The sequence below is a fragment of the Hemicordylus capensis genome, chromosome 3 (assembly GCF_027244095.1).
Source record: "Hemicordylus capensis ecotype Gifberg chromosome 3, rHemCap1.1.pri, whole genome shotgun sequence".
Classification (NCBI taxonomy): domain Eukaryota; kingdom Metazoa; phylum Chordata; class Lepidosauria; order Squamata; family Cordylidae; genus Hemicordylus; species Hemicordylus capensis.
This window is the reverse complement of record NC_069659.1, coordinates 239,642,979-239,655,035: the sequence shown is the minus strand read 5'-3', so window position 1 is coordinate 239,655,035 and position 12,057 is coordinate 239,642,979. Positions and strand designations below refer to the sequence as shown.

The 12,057-nt window shown below is 43.7% G+C and overlaps 1 protein-coding gene across 1 annotated transcript in view; it reads right to left on the bottom strand.

Annotated features, from left to right (window-relative positions):
- The window catches only part of PCDH15 (protocadherin related 15), a 1,296,732-nt gene that overhangs the window by 755,339 nt on the left and 529,336 nt on the right, over nt 1-12,057 (bottom strand). Inside the window, 1 exon segment of the mRNA XM_053307474.1 lies at nt 3,131-3,195. The gene's annotated coding sequence lies outside the window, so the exon portion shown is untranslated.

Genomic DNA, 12,057 nt, shown 5'->3' with positions numbered 1-12,057 from the left:
AGTTTGCATTCACAGAGTGACGGTGAATCTGCCAGTTTACATTTCCCCCAATAAGACTTGATCACCATGTATATTCATAATTCAGTGGATTGTTACAAAGAAAGAAAAACTGCACTGATCTCTCATTGTTTGGGAAAGGAAGAACATGTAACAATCTTGTTGTCTTGAGTTAACAGCTGTGGTCAAAATAAAATGTGAAAGATAAACTACAACAGAGCAATTCAAGCTATGCTGTACAGATAAAATATGTTGAGTTGAAGTATTAATGGATGATCACTGAGAAATATAGGGTTAAGCAGCAGTGTTTGCACCATTTAGGTTCAAATTTGAAAATATGATGCACACCTTCTATAGGTTTAACATTTTATAGGCTTGCTCTAGCTCATATATCACTCAAAAATTATATGCATTTCATGCTGTGCATGTAGAGGAAAACATTACCTCACGGAATTCTTCACTCTTAAGCCAAACATACTTTGCACTTGCATACAAGACTGCTTATTTCTAGGAAAATGCCATTGGAGAAACTCTGCAGGGTTGTGTCACTCAAGGAAAACTAAAAGACTGTGCTTATACATGTGTGCAGCAAGGGCTAGAAAACCAGACCCAGGATTCAGGGACTGAACCCTGCTTGATACTACTAGTTTCCATGTCTGAGGTCAAAGAAAGGAGCAGCAGATGGACTGATAACAGCAGTACAGTATTATCCGGCAGAGCGAGATGAATGAACTGAAGTACAGAAAGAAATTAAAGGAAAAGAGTGAAAAAAGTATATGTTACTTCCTGCTCAGTTCTCTGTAAAAATCTAACACTGAGAATCTAACCTCTGTTCTGTACTCAGTAACTGAATTCAGTCACAATGGTTTATAGACATAATAGCTGGGCTTAAATGGCAAGGAGACTGGGGACTAGCTGTGTGTAGAAATAAAAGCTGTAACTCCATAATTTTCCAGCCCTCTAGCATGATGCTGGACATATCCAGCAAAGCAAGCAAATGAATTGCTCATGAACATTTTGGTACAAAAGTTGTTTGAAATGAACTGTATCCATTTTCAGGAATTCTGAAATCAATAAAAAAGAAAAGAAAAGGATTTAAAAGTTCAGGTAAATACTGTAAATTTAAACAATATTTTAAAAGCTGTTTTTTAAAAAACCCCAAACCAAATTTTTGGAGACAGATCAGAGTGAACATATTATTATTATTATTATTATTATTATTATTATTAATTCGATTTCTATATATTAACAAACTAAAGTTAAGAATCTGATCAAGACAATAGAATACTGCAGTTAGAAATATTATATTACTAGTGCCTCTAGAGGGCAGTGAATAAAAGAAAATAGAATGCCAGAAATAGAAGCAGTCATTATACATAAATCATAATGTAATAATGTACAATCTCGCACCAACAAAAAAATCCCTGTATTTATGTTAATTTGTTGTAATTCTCCCTTCTCCAACCCTTAATTCTTACTCCCAACTGAAATCAAGTCTAAATAAATATAACTGTACACGTTCACATTCATTTCATTACAATTGCCACTGCTGCTGCCCATCTTGTTGACTTCCACACTGCTTAAAATTTGAATGCAGGACAGTGTGCCATATGGGGGTATAGCAATAGCACTTACATTTATATACCGCTCTATAGCCAGAGCTCTCTAAGCGGTTTACAATGATTTAGCATATTGCCCCCAACATTCTGGGTACTCATTTTACCGACCTCGGAAAGATGGAAGGCTGAGTCAACCTTGAGCCCTTGGTCAGGATCGATCTTGTAACCTTCTGGTTACAGGGCGGCAGTTTTACCACTGCGCCACCAGGGGCTCTTTCATATAGCCATGGATGCCCACATTCCTCCCTGTGTGATACAGAGAGACTGTGGATGTATCATTAAAACAGCCTCATGCAAATAGAAGAGGCTGCCTATTAAGGTGGCCAACAAATGCCATATAAAATGTAAAGCCTACATATTGGTCAATAACTGTGAGAACGGCAGGTTTCTGTTCTTTGCAATACAACAATGAATGTAAGCTCATGTGAATGTTTATTTGGATTTTGACTGAAATAAAACAAAGAGGGGGAGATACTAGCTCTGAATATCACTTGTAGGCCTTTTGGCTAAGATCAAATATAGTGTGTGTCAGGGGCGGCTTGTGAACTCTCCTCCCGCGGAGGCAAGCCCCCACCAGCAGCCAGGTGAATGGTGGAGGTGATTCCCCGCCATGGGGGCTGCTGGGAGGCACCAAGCACCAGCTCCATTTACCTTAAAGAAGCCTCCCGCTGCCCCCCCCCGGAAGAGAGTTCACAAGCCACCCCTGGTGTGTGTAGGATGATGATGATTATGTGAACATGATATCTTCTTCATGACTATTCCATCACATGACAGATGTATACCAGGGACAGTTTTTTTCTATAAACCTTAACAGAAATACAACAAGAGTATCTGCCAGGTCTTCATTTTGTGACTCCATGCTGAACACAAAATATAGACAAAGAACTTTTCTACAGAATTATGACAAGTTAAATATTATTACTCATAGCAGTAGCAGAAGTAGCAGTAAGTAGCATTACCTTACAATTCAGCTTTGTATTACTGGTTATTCAGTGAATCAAGATTATGAAAACATAAAGAGGAAGTTGCTTAAGAGCTTGTAGCAGTGAAAAGTCTTGGCATATAAAGTGTAATCCTGTACTGAGTAAGCTGCTTAAATTCTAGTGACTTCAGGGAAACACTGTAAGCAGTTAGGCATGGCCAAGCCCATTCACAAAGTTATATATGCCCAATTCTGCCTAAAATCAGATTGCATTACATTGTAACCTACTAATGTGATCAACATGTTTTCAGACATAGAAAACTATTTTAATAATTCTAACATTGATGCTGACTCTTTGGAATGCAAAATATTCCAATTTTGGATACCTATAAAATACTCATTTTGTCTCTCCAGTCTTGCATTTTGTAGCATCTTATTATATTTGTCCTTTGGATGATTTTCTTTCTTGCTAATTGTGAGTGCAGGTTTAATTATTGGGAACATAACGATCTTTGTGCAACCAATGTGATGATCCTTGGGCAATTATGTTCATTTTTTGCTTTATGCACGTTTGATAAGAAAGTTAGTGTACCTGAACTCTTTAGGGTCACTTCACTCCCCTTAAGAGTCTGTAGTTTCATTGCAACTGGAGACATTCTGCAAGAAAGAATAATAAAAAAGAATACTGAACAAAATTCACAAGGACAGTGAAATCTTTCTCTCTCCAAATTATTAGGCTGAAGAATCATTTCAACTTGATGCATATATTCTAAAACAAGGCTTGTCCAAACCCTGAGAGCCAGTGTGAATTACTCGAGTAATTCGTAATTGCCCGAGGAATTACAAGTTAATTCCTCGGGCAAACTCTTCCCAGTAATGGTGGTGAATGCATTAGAGTGAGAGTATGTCCCCTATTAGCAGTTTCAGATTGCTATTTTATGCATGCTTACCTGGGGGTACACACCATTGCACACAGTGGATGATATCCAGACTAATGCTGCACAGGTACAGTGAAAAAAGATGCACACACCCAAGAAGGTTCTATATGTGAACGGATGCTCAAAGTTGCACCTCTCTTGTACAGAGACAGTCTTACCCCTGAACTTCTTGTCTGAAGTCCAGGGCCTCCACAGCCTCTAGCCCCACCCCCAAATCATCTTTAGTCTGTCCCAGGTGGTGTGGTCACCCGGTCAAGTATGATGATGTTTAATTTGCAGGGGAGACAGGGCCTCCAAAGGCCTTTTGGTTCAGGCTCCAAAATTACCTACCGTAGGTACAACTCTGCTCTTGTGTTTTTGGTCCACTCACTCAGGTGTTGCCCTTCTACAACAAGGATCATGGATAGTGTTGCATCATTTCCAGCAACATATGTGGACTGAGGAAGAGGTTTCACAGCAGGACACAAGTGCACCCTGTTACAACAGTGTAACACTAGTATGAATGCAAGCTCCTGATTTAGAGGAACTAGCCAATATAACATTATTTGCACTCGTGCAGCATTCATCTGGATGTCAGCTGTGGTACTCACTTCCAAGTAAACATACAATCTTCTGCTCATTTACTTGGGAGTGAGCCCTATTCAGTTCCAAAGGTACTTGTTTCTAAGCAAATAGGTGCAAGATTGGCAGCAGATCACAGAAAGACAAATTTGATTACAAGGAAGAGTGCATATTCTGTCTTTCAGTGGAACCAACCACTGAATTTAATGCAAAATGAAGAAAACTGATTATCTCTTTTGAAAATCTACTGCTTAAAGTTTGCTCCCTTGGGAGTAATTTTACACACTGTGAAGCAATTCACCCTAGAACTAATGCAACAAAGATTTTTATTTTAAAGACAGAATAGAACATAAAAAGAGGCAAAATGTCTTAAGCAAAGAAGTCATTGTGAGTGAAAATGCAAATAATAGATTAAATTATGGTTTACGTGCAAAGCTTTCTGATTGCTTGTTTCCCAGTGCTATTCTGAACTTATCATTTCTCATTCGATTCTCACGCCTTCTTTTTGTATCATGCTGATATAATGCATAGTCTTATGGATGCAAAAACCAAGGCAGACATCTATTGAACTTGTTTTAAAAATGCTTTATGACATCCAAGTTGTTTTACTCTTTGAAAATCCTTAGTACATAATCTGTATTTACACATAAACATCCCCTGTGACCCTTGTCTCCTTTCCATTCACTTGCTGAGTCATTTCACTCACTGTCAACGTTAAGCCTGGAAGGTTCTTGGTACTGGGACCCAGAGGTGCTCTAACCCCTGGACCTTGGGGCCCCAGTCCGTGGCCTCCAAGGCCTGGGGGGGGAGGGCAAATGGCCAGGGGGCCTTCGGCAGCCACCCTGCGCCTGCTCTGCAGAACCTCTGAATGTTTATTTTTAATTACAGCTGCCACGTGGCTGAGGGGTGCTGCCAGGGGGTGAGCAGAGCAGCCCTTCTCCACTCTCCCCTACCCCCCCTTCCCCGGTGGCAGCGGTGGCCGGGGTGATGCTGGGCCCATCTGCTCAGGCCAGCATCTTCTACCAACTGCAAGGCTCACCTGCATAGTTGAGAGATCATCACAAGCCTGTGACATCAAGGGCTTGCGACGATCTCTCAACTGTGCAGGCACGCCTCACTGTCGGTAGAAGACGCTGGCCCAAGTGGACAGGCCCAGTGTTGCTCTGGCCACTGCCACCACCAGAGAAGGACTGCTCCACTCACCCACAACAGCCACAGCAGCACGGTGGATGTAATAAAACGGGGAAAAATTGAGGTTCGGCGATGTCCCCCCACAGTAGGTTTCAAGGGGCCTCATGCAGTGGGGGAGGGACTCGCAGCTGGGAGGTCTGGGTGCCCAAATCAGCTAGGTGTGCCCCTGCTGGGACCTAGTGTTTGTATAAGTGCTATGTATATTGGTGGTGCTAAATAATCAACACCAACTAGTTTGTTTCAAGGTGTCATCCAAAATTTCGGCTGTCGCCCTTAATGATCTAAACAACTTAGGACTTGGGTGCATGATGATATGATGGCTCCACTCCTAGGTGGAGGGTCATACTCAGAAATTGGTGCTGGGGGAATGCATGCTCTACCCCTTTGGCCTTTGGGGTGCCACTGGGATCTATTCTGTCCCCTATGCTGTTTAATATCTAAATGAAAACTCTGGGAGAGTTTATCATAGAGTGTGGGCTGTGGTGTTATCAATATGCTGATGACACCCAGCTCTACCTATCTTTTAAGTCAGCAGACACCAGGGAGGCAGTGGATGCTCTGAACCGGGGCTTGGAGGCTGTTCTGGAGTGGATGGGGCAAACAAGCTCAAACTTAATCCAGATAAGATGGAAGTGCTCTGAGTAGGTATTAGTAAAACTGATCATCCAAGTAGTGAGGTAAATCTGGTCTTGGACGGGGTCATACTCCCTCTGAAAAACAAAGTCCACAGCATGGGAGTGCTTCTTGACCTGATGCTGTCCTTGGAGCCATAGGTGACAGAGGTGTGCCAAAGTGCCTTTTACCAGCCATTGCTGGTACACCAGCTGCGACCCTACTTGAAGAAGTCAGATGTGACCTCAGTCACTCATGCTTTGGTAACATACAGATTGGACTACTACAATACACTCTACGTAGGGCAGCCCTTGAAGATGGTTCAGAAGTTTCAGCTGGACCAGAATGCTGCTTCAAGGATGCTTGTGGGCACAAGTTGCTGTATGAGTGTCACACCCATCTTGTGGCAGCCTCATTGGTTACCAGTATGCTTCCAGGCTAGATTCCAGGTGCTGGTCTTGATCTTTAAAGCTCTGCACAGCTTGGGATGGGGTACCTGTCAGATCGCACTCACTCATATGAACCTGCCAGGGCCCTGCTCATCATCTCAGGTCCTGCTCATGGCCCTGCCACTAACAGACATCTGGCTGGTGGGGATTAGCGAAAGGGCCTTTTTCGTTGTGGCCCCTCGGCTTTGGAATGCCCTCCCTGAAGAGCTTCACCATGTTTCCCCTCAGTTTTTAAAAAACATTTTTTGCTTGGTTATTGGTTCTCTCATGTTTATTTAGATTATTGAGTTATCATTTGTTTTATTGTATAATTATTTTTCTAGTTATGGAAGCTGCTTTGAGTATTGGCTCTACCATCACTTTTGGAGGAACACTCAATGGGTAGTGAGGTTACAAAAGAATAAGAAAGGAGGATCATGCAGCCCTCAGGGATGTATTTTTAAAAATCACAGAACACTTCCATAAACAGAAAAGAAAAGCTAATACCTCCTGTACATGTGCACTGTGTACTGCCTGTGTTAATGCCTCTAGCTGTGTTAAGAGCACTCTCCCACTGCTTCCTTGTTTCATTAGATAGAATGTCAGCCATAGTTTATTAATAAGCATGCAACTTTGCACAAGATTTAAATAAAACAGGATGGGACTTGGGCAGAAGTGTATCTAGGGAAAATAGCACCTAGGGCAAGCACTGAAATTGCGCCCCCTGTCCAAACACCTGACACCCATCTTTCAGATAACTTTACCATAATATCAGCTGAAAAATACAAGTCAAGCTCGTTAATCTTTTAATCTTTCAAAAACTATTTAGCAGTGGATGTAGCCAGACCAAAAAATGCTGGGAAACTACAAATTTCACTATGCTGGGGCTCATAAAATACCCAAATACTATGTGGAGGTATACTTGGAAAACTAAACAGAAGTGCCTGTCTAATTCTCTGCTATGCATTGTAGCATCACTATTACATAAGTTTTAAAAATAAATGACTTTTCCCAGATACTCTGAAAATAATTAAAGGATATGCAGAGTAAACTGTGTCACTGCTTGGAATATATTCTAGTATTTCAGAAAGACAGTTAAAATGAGGGAAAGAGAGCAAGAAACTCCCAGTGGGCCTTAATAGGGGTGTGCAAGGTTCGGAGGCCCCCCGGACGGGCACAGGGGGGGCCTGTCGCTTTAAGCGCGGGGGGGGGTAGTACTTACCCCCCCGCCGCCGCTCTTCCCCCTCCGGCACTGTTCCCATCAAGGAATCTTCTTGGGGCGGCAGAGTTCCTCTCTGCCGCCCCTGCCTGCCCCCGTCGTTGTCTCAAAATACCTCCAATGCTGCCCCCGTCGTTGTGAAAGCCCACAGACGAGCGCTAGCGGCGCGCATACGCCCTGCGCGCCGCGCGCCCATCTCTGATGCTGCCGTGCGCGCGCTGTGACGTATGCGGCGCCACATATGTCACGGCGCGCACGCGGCAGCGTCAGAGACGGGCGCATGCGCACCGCTAGCGCTCGTCTGTGGGCTTTCTCAACGACGGGGGCAGCATTGGAGGTATTTTGAGACAACGACGGGGGCAGGCAGGGGCGGCAGAGAGGAACTCTGCCGCCCCAAGAAGATTCCTTGATGGGAACAGCGCCGGAGGGGGAAGAGCGGCGGGGGAGGGTGTAAGTACTACCCCCCCGCGCTTAAAGCGACAGGCCCCCCTGTGCCGGACCGCTGGACTGCCGGACCTCCGGACCGGTCCGGCGTTCTATGGAATGTTGCCGGACCGAACCGTGCACACTCCTAGGCCTTAATACTAAGGATTTCACACTGATTCAAAGACAAACTCACCATTAATAGCCATATTATTAAGACCTCACATTTAACTCACTTATCACAAGAAGCAAAGTAAGAGCAAATGAATACAATCCTAGCTCATAAGCTTCAGCTCAGTATTTACAAGCCCTGATTCTCTATACATAGTGCCAAACTGAATATGTGTACAGTAACATATATTAAATTTTATATTTTTTTAGCCTATAGCCCCTTCGGGGGACTTCCTAAAGACCATGGGGGGTCCTGCAAAATCCTCCCCTGCCTCTTAATTCACCGCCAAAGCCCGTCCCGGGCTGATTTTTGGGCCTACAAAGATCAGCATTGTGTCCATTTTGGGGCCACCACACATGATCAAATGGCCTCTGCGAGGCCTGGCAAGGCCTAGGGTCTCACAGAGGCCATTTGAGCAGGTGCAGTGGCCATTTAAATTTTTTTTAAAAAAATAAAATAAAATGGCCACCGAAAACAAAATGGCCACCACATTTGCTCAAATGGCCTCTGAGAGGCCTGGCATGTCCCAGGGCCTCACAGAGGCCATTTGAGCATGCGCAGTGGCCACTTTGTTTTCGGTAGCCATTTTAAAAGATTTTTTTCATTTTAAAAATGGTGCCCCCCCTTAAATGGTGCCTAGGGCATGTGCCCTGCCTGCCTTACCCTAGATACACCCCTGGACTTTGGGGCTTAAAAAACAACCACCACAAGTGGAGCAGAGCTCAAGGACAGTGCCTCACTCTACTAGGTGAAGAACACTACTCTACCACCAGCTTCCATGACCCTTCCAATTTATGAATGTCTTCATCAGAAGCCCTTCTCCAAGTGTCTCCTAGGTGAATGATGAATAGAGATAGGGCCTTCTTGGTGATGACTCCCCAATTACAAAGTGCTCTCTTAAAGAACACTCATCTGGCTCCTACTTTGTTCCCTTTTGGGCAACAGTGGAGACCCTTTGATTCTTATGAGCTTTAGTGGATAATATTTTAATACTGCTGTTACTGCTTTAATGTTGGTTTTGCTGCTGATTTTAATACTGTTGTTACTGTTTTAATGTTGGTTTTGCGCTGATTAACTGTTTTGTTGCTTCCTTTCACTGCTCTTTTTCTTAGTTTTTATTGTTACCTATATTTGAAATTGATTGTTTTAACTCCAGCCATTAGTCACTGGTTTTTAGTCTTGTTTTACTTAAAAGTGGGATGAAGTTGTTTAAATAAGTAAATATTGCCTGCTGAAGGCACAGTATAACAGCTGGGTGATTTGTGTGCTGTGTGCGTCAGTTATCAAACATACCCTGTATCCAAATCCAATAGTGTTTATCTCACTATGTGGATAGCACTCAGTTGCACCAAGCTATGAGAGGAAGAGAGTTAAAAGTCACAAAAAGGAAATGTAAGGTTGGTCAGCAAAGGATTCAGGCTATTGTTCATTCTATGGAATGGCACTCTTCATAGACACTACCTATTAAAAGCTAATTAAAAAATCTGCTTTATCTTTAATAGCTGACATGATGAGGAAAGTTACTCAGAGTAGTCCCATTGCAATTAAGAGGAAACATTAGGCAACAAGTAACTTTTCAATTTCAATGGGATTACTTTAAGTAACATTTCTCATCATGTCAGTTATTACCCATCTTAAGAGAATATGCATGCATTTAGCATGTTAACCTGGATGTGAGTACCATGGTATGTGATTCTCAGTAATCATGTTTAGAATCACACAATTAGAATACTTTATAATCATGCCATGCTGAAGCCAAGACCAAAGGAATGCTGGACTGGTTACAGGGCATGGGCAGGCAACAGTCAGTCAAGCAACAAAGGTATCTAGAAAGTGTGGTCTTTATCCTGACAATAATGTTTATCACATATTTCTACAGAAATTAAGAAAACCAACAAATTCAAAGACTAGAAAGTTATTCACGTGAGTGTGCAAAACTGGGCTAAGGAAGACCAGCCCAGTTTTGCCTGCGTATGTGTATGGCCGGGATCAGGCCCAATCCCAGCAGCTCTGCAGTGGCAATCCTGCCTACGGAGCCTCCCTCTAAAACAAGGTTAGGCAAGTAAGCGCTCTCCTATCCTCTTTTTTTCTCAGTTGTCTGACTGTGAGGCTCCTGGCTGGCTCTGGGGAAGGGAGGGGAGATCGCCACAATGCACCGAGCACTCGCACGGGAACTTCGGGGGCGATGGGGGGGGGCAAAGTGTCTGGTACCCTGACCCTCAGAGAAACTGGCAGCAGCTGGTAAACTGCCCACCCAGAGAGAAGGACCTGTTCATCTGTGGGGACTTGGAGGTAAGCTTTTTGAGGCTTCCTCCCCACTAACCATCTTGCCCTTTCTCGCTGGTTGTGAGAAAGGGCTCTAAATGTCAGCAAAAAGATTTCCAAGTACCCATGATACCTGTGCTTCTGAGCCACAATAGTGTGGAAATTCATAAATCCACAGGCTACAGGGCTGGTTTTTAATCTGTTCAACTGGTACATTTAAATACTTCAAAAGCCAACACACTCAAAGAGGTCTTGGTTGCCATATCCAGATGATGTAATATTAGGACCATCAATATATTAGCGGCACTGTTTTATTCTGCTAAAATAATTACAGCAAGAAGAAGAAGAATAAAAGCAAGAAGAATGGCCCTAGCAGTTACGTTTTATTTTGGTTTTTTGTCATACTGTTTGCAAGCCAACAGAGGAACTCACAGTTTTCCAAAATGATGTGCAATCATCAGCACTCTGAGTGAATTCTTAAGGCTGCCATCATTATCAGGAAGTTAATGAGAGCACTCAAATTTAATATTTAAGCCCTCTTGTTTGGGTAAAACGTTCACTTGAAACAATGCACAGTTCATGCTCTTGATCTTTTATTCTCATTTACAACAGTGATCAAGAACAGACAAGTAGCAGCAGCTATGCTCATAAAAACATAATAAAAAGAATACCAGAGTTCAATTTATCCCAAAGGAATTTGAGCATAACTTGCTTTTTAATTATTCTCACTTTAAAATGGTCAAAACAAATTTATGTTCTCTCTTGATTTAAATCTGATGTATAGAATGGTCTGTGCAAGGTGCAGCCAGCAACAGAGAGCCCAGGCAGTCACTATACCCTTCCTCCTTTTGAGCATGCTGCGCAAGCAGCGAGCAGTGGCATGCCCTGGGAAGGAGATACCTGTGCAAGAGGGAAGCATCAGTGATGGCTCCCGTCGAGTGGCAGCCCTTGAACACGCTTCCAAGGGGGGGAGGGGGGGAGGCAGCTTTAGGAGTAAAGTAATTTGGGACTCACCTCTGCCGCGGAAGCACCTGAACGCTATTCGGAGCCACAATGTGTTGCCCAGCAGCCCCTACGGCGGAGAAGCGCCTCTGCCACTCACCTGGCCGCTGGCGGGGGCTCAGCTCCATGGAAGCCAGGTGAACAGGAGAGGCACTTCCCCACCGTAGGGGCTGCTGGGCGGCACATTGTGGCTTCAAATAGCGTTGTGGCTTCAAACAGCAAATAGTACCCATGCTAACTGGGCAAAGAGGCACCTTTTACCATGGTGATTCTCTTTATTTAGCAGGGGGAGAGTAACTGGCCCTATCCACCCCCAGCACAGTACCTCCAGTGACTGTTGCTGGTGTGTGTCCTATGTTTCTTTTTAGAATGTGAGCCCTTTGGGGACAGGGAGCCATCTTATTTGTTATTTCTCTTTGTAAACCGCCCTGAGCCATTTTGGAAGGGTGGTATAGAAATCGAATTATTGTTGTTGTTGTTGTTGTTGTTGTTGTTGTTGTTATTATTATTATTCAGGTGCCGCCACCGTAGAGGTGAGTCCTGAATTACTTTACTCTTAAAGCTGCCTCCTGCCACCCCCTCGGAGGCACTTTCATGGGTCCTCACTGCTCTCGTCTAAGGGCAGCAGCAGCAATAGGGCTCAGAGGCATACAGGGGCTGGTGGGGCTATATTCTTCCACACACCCCTCAAAAGACCCCCAAATGTAC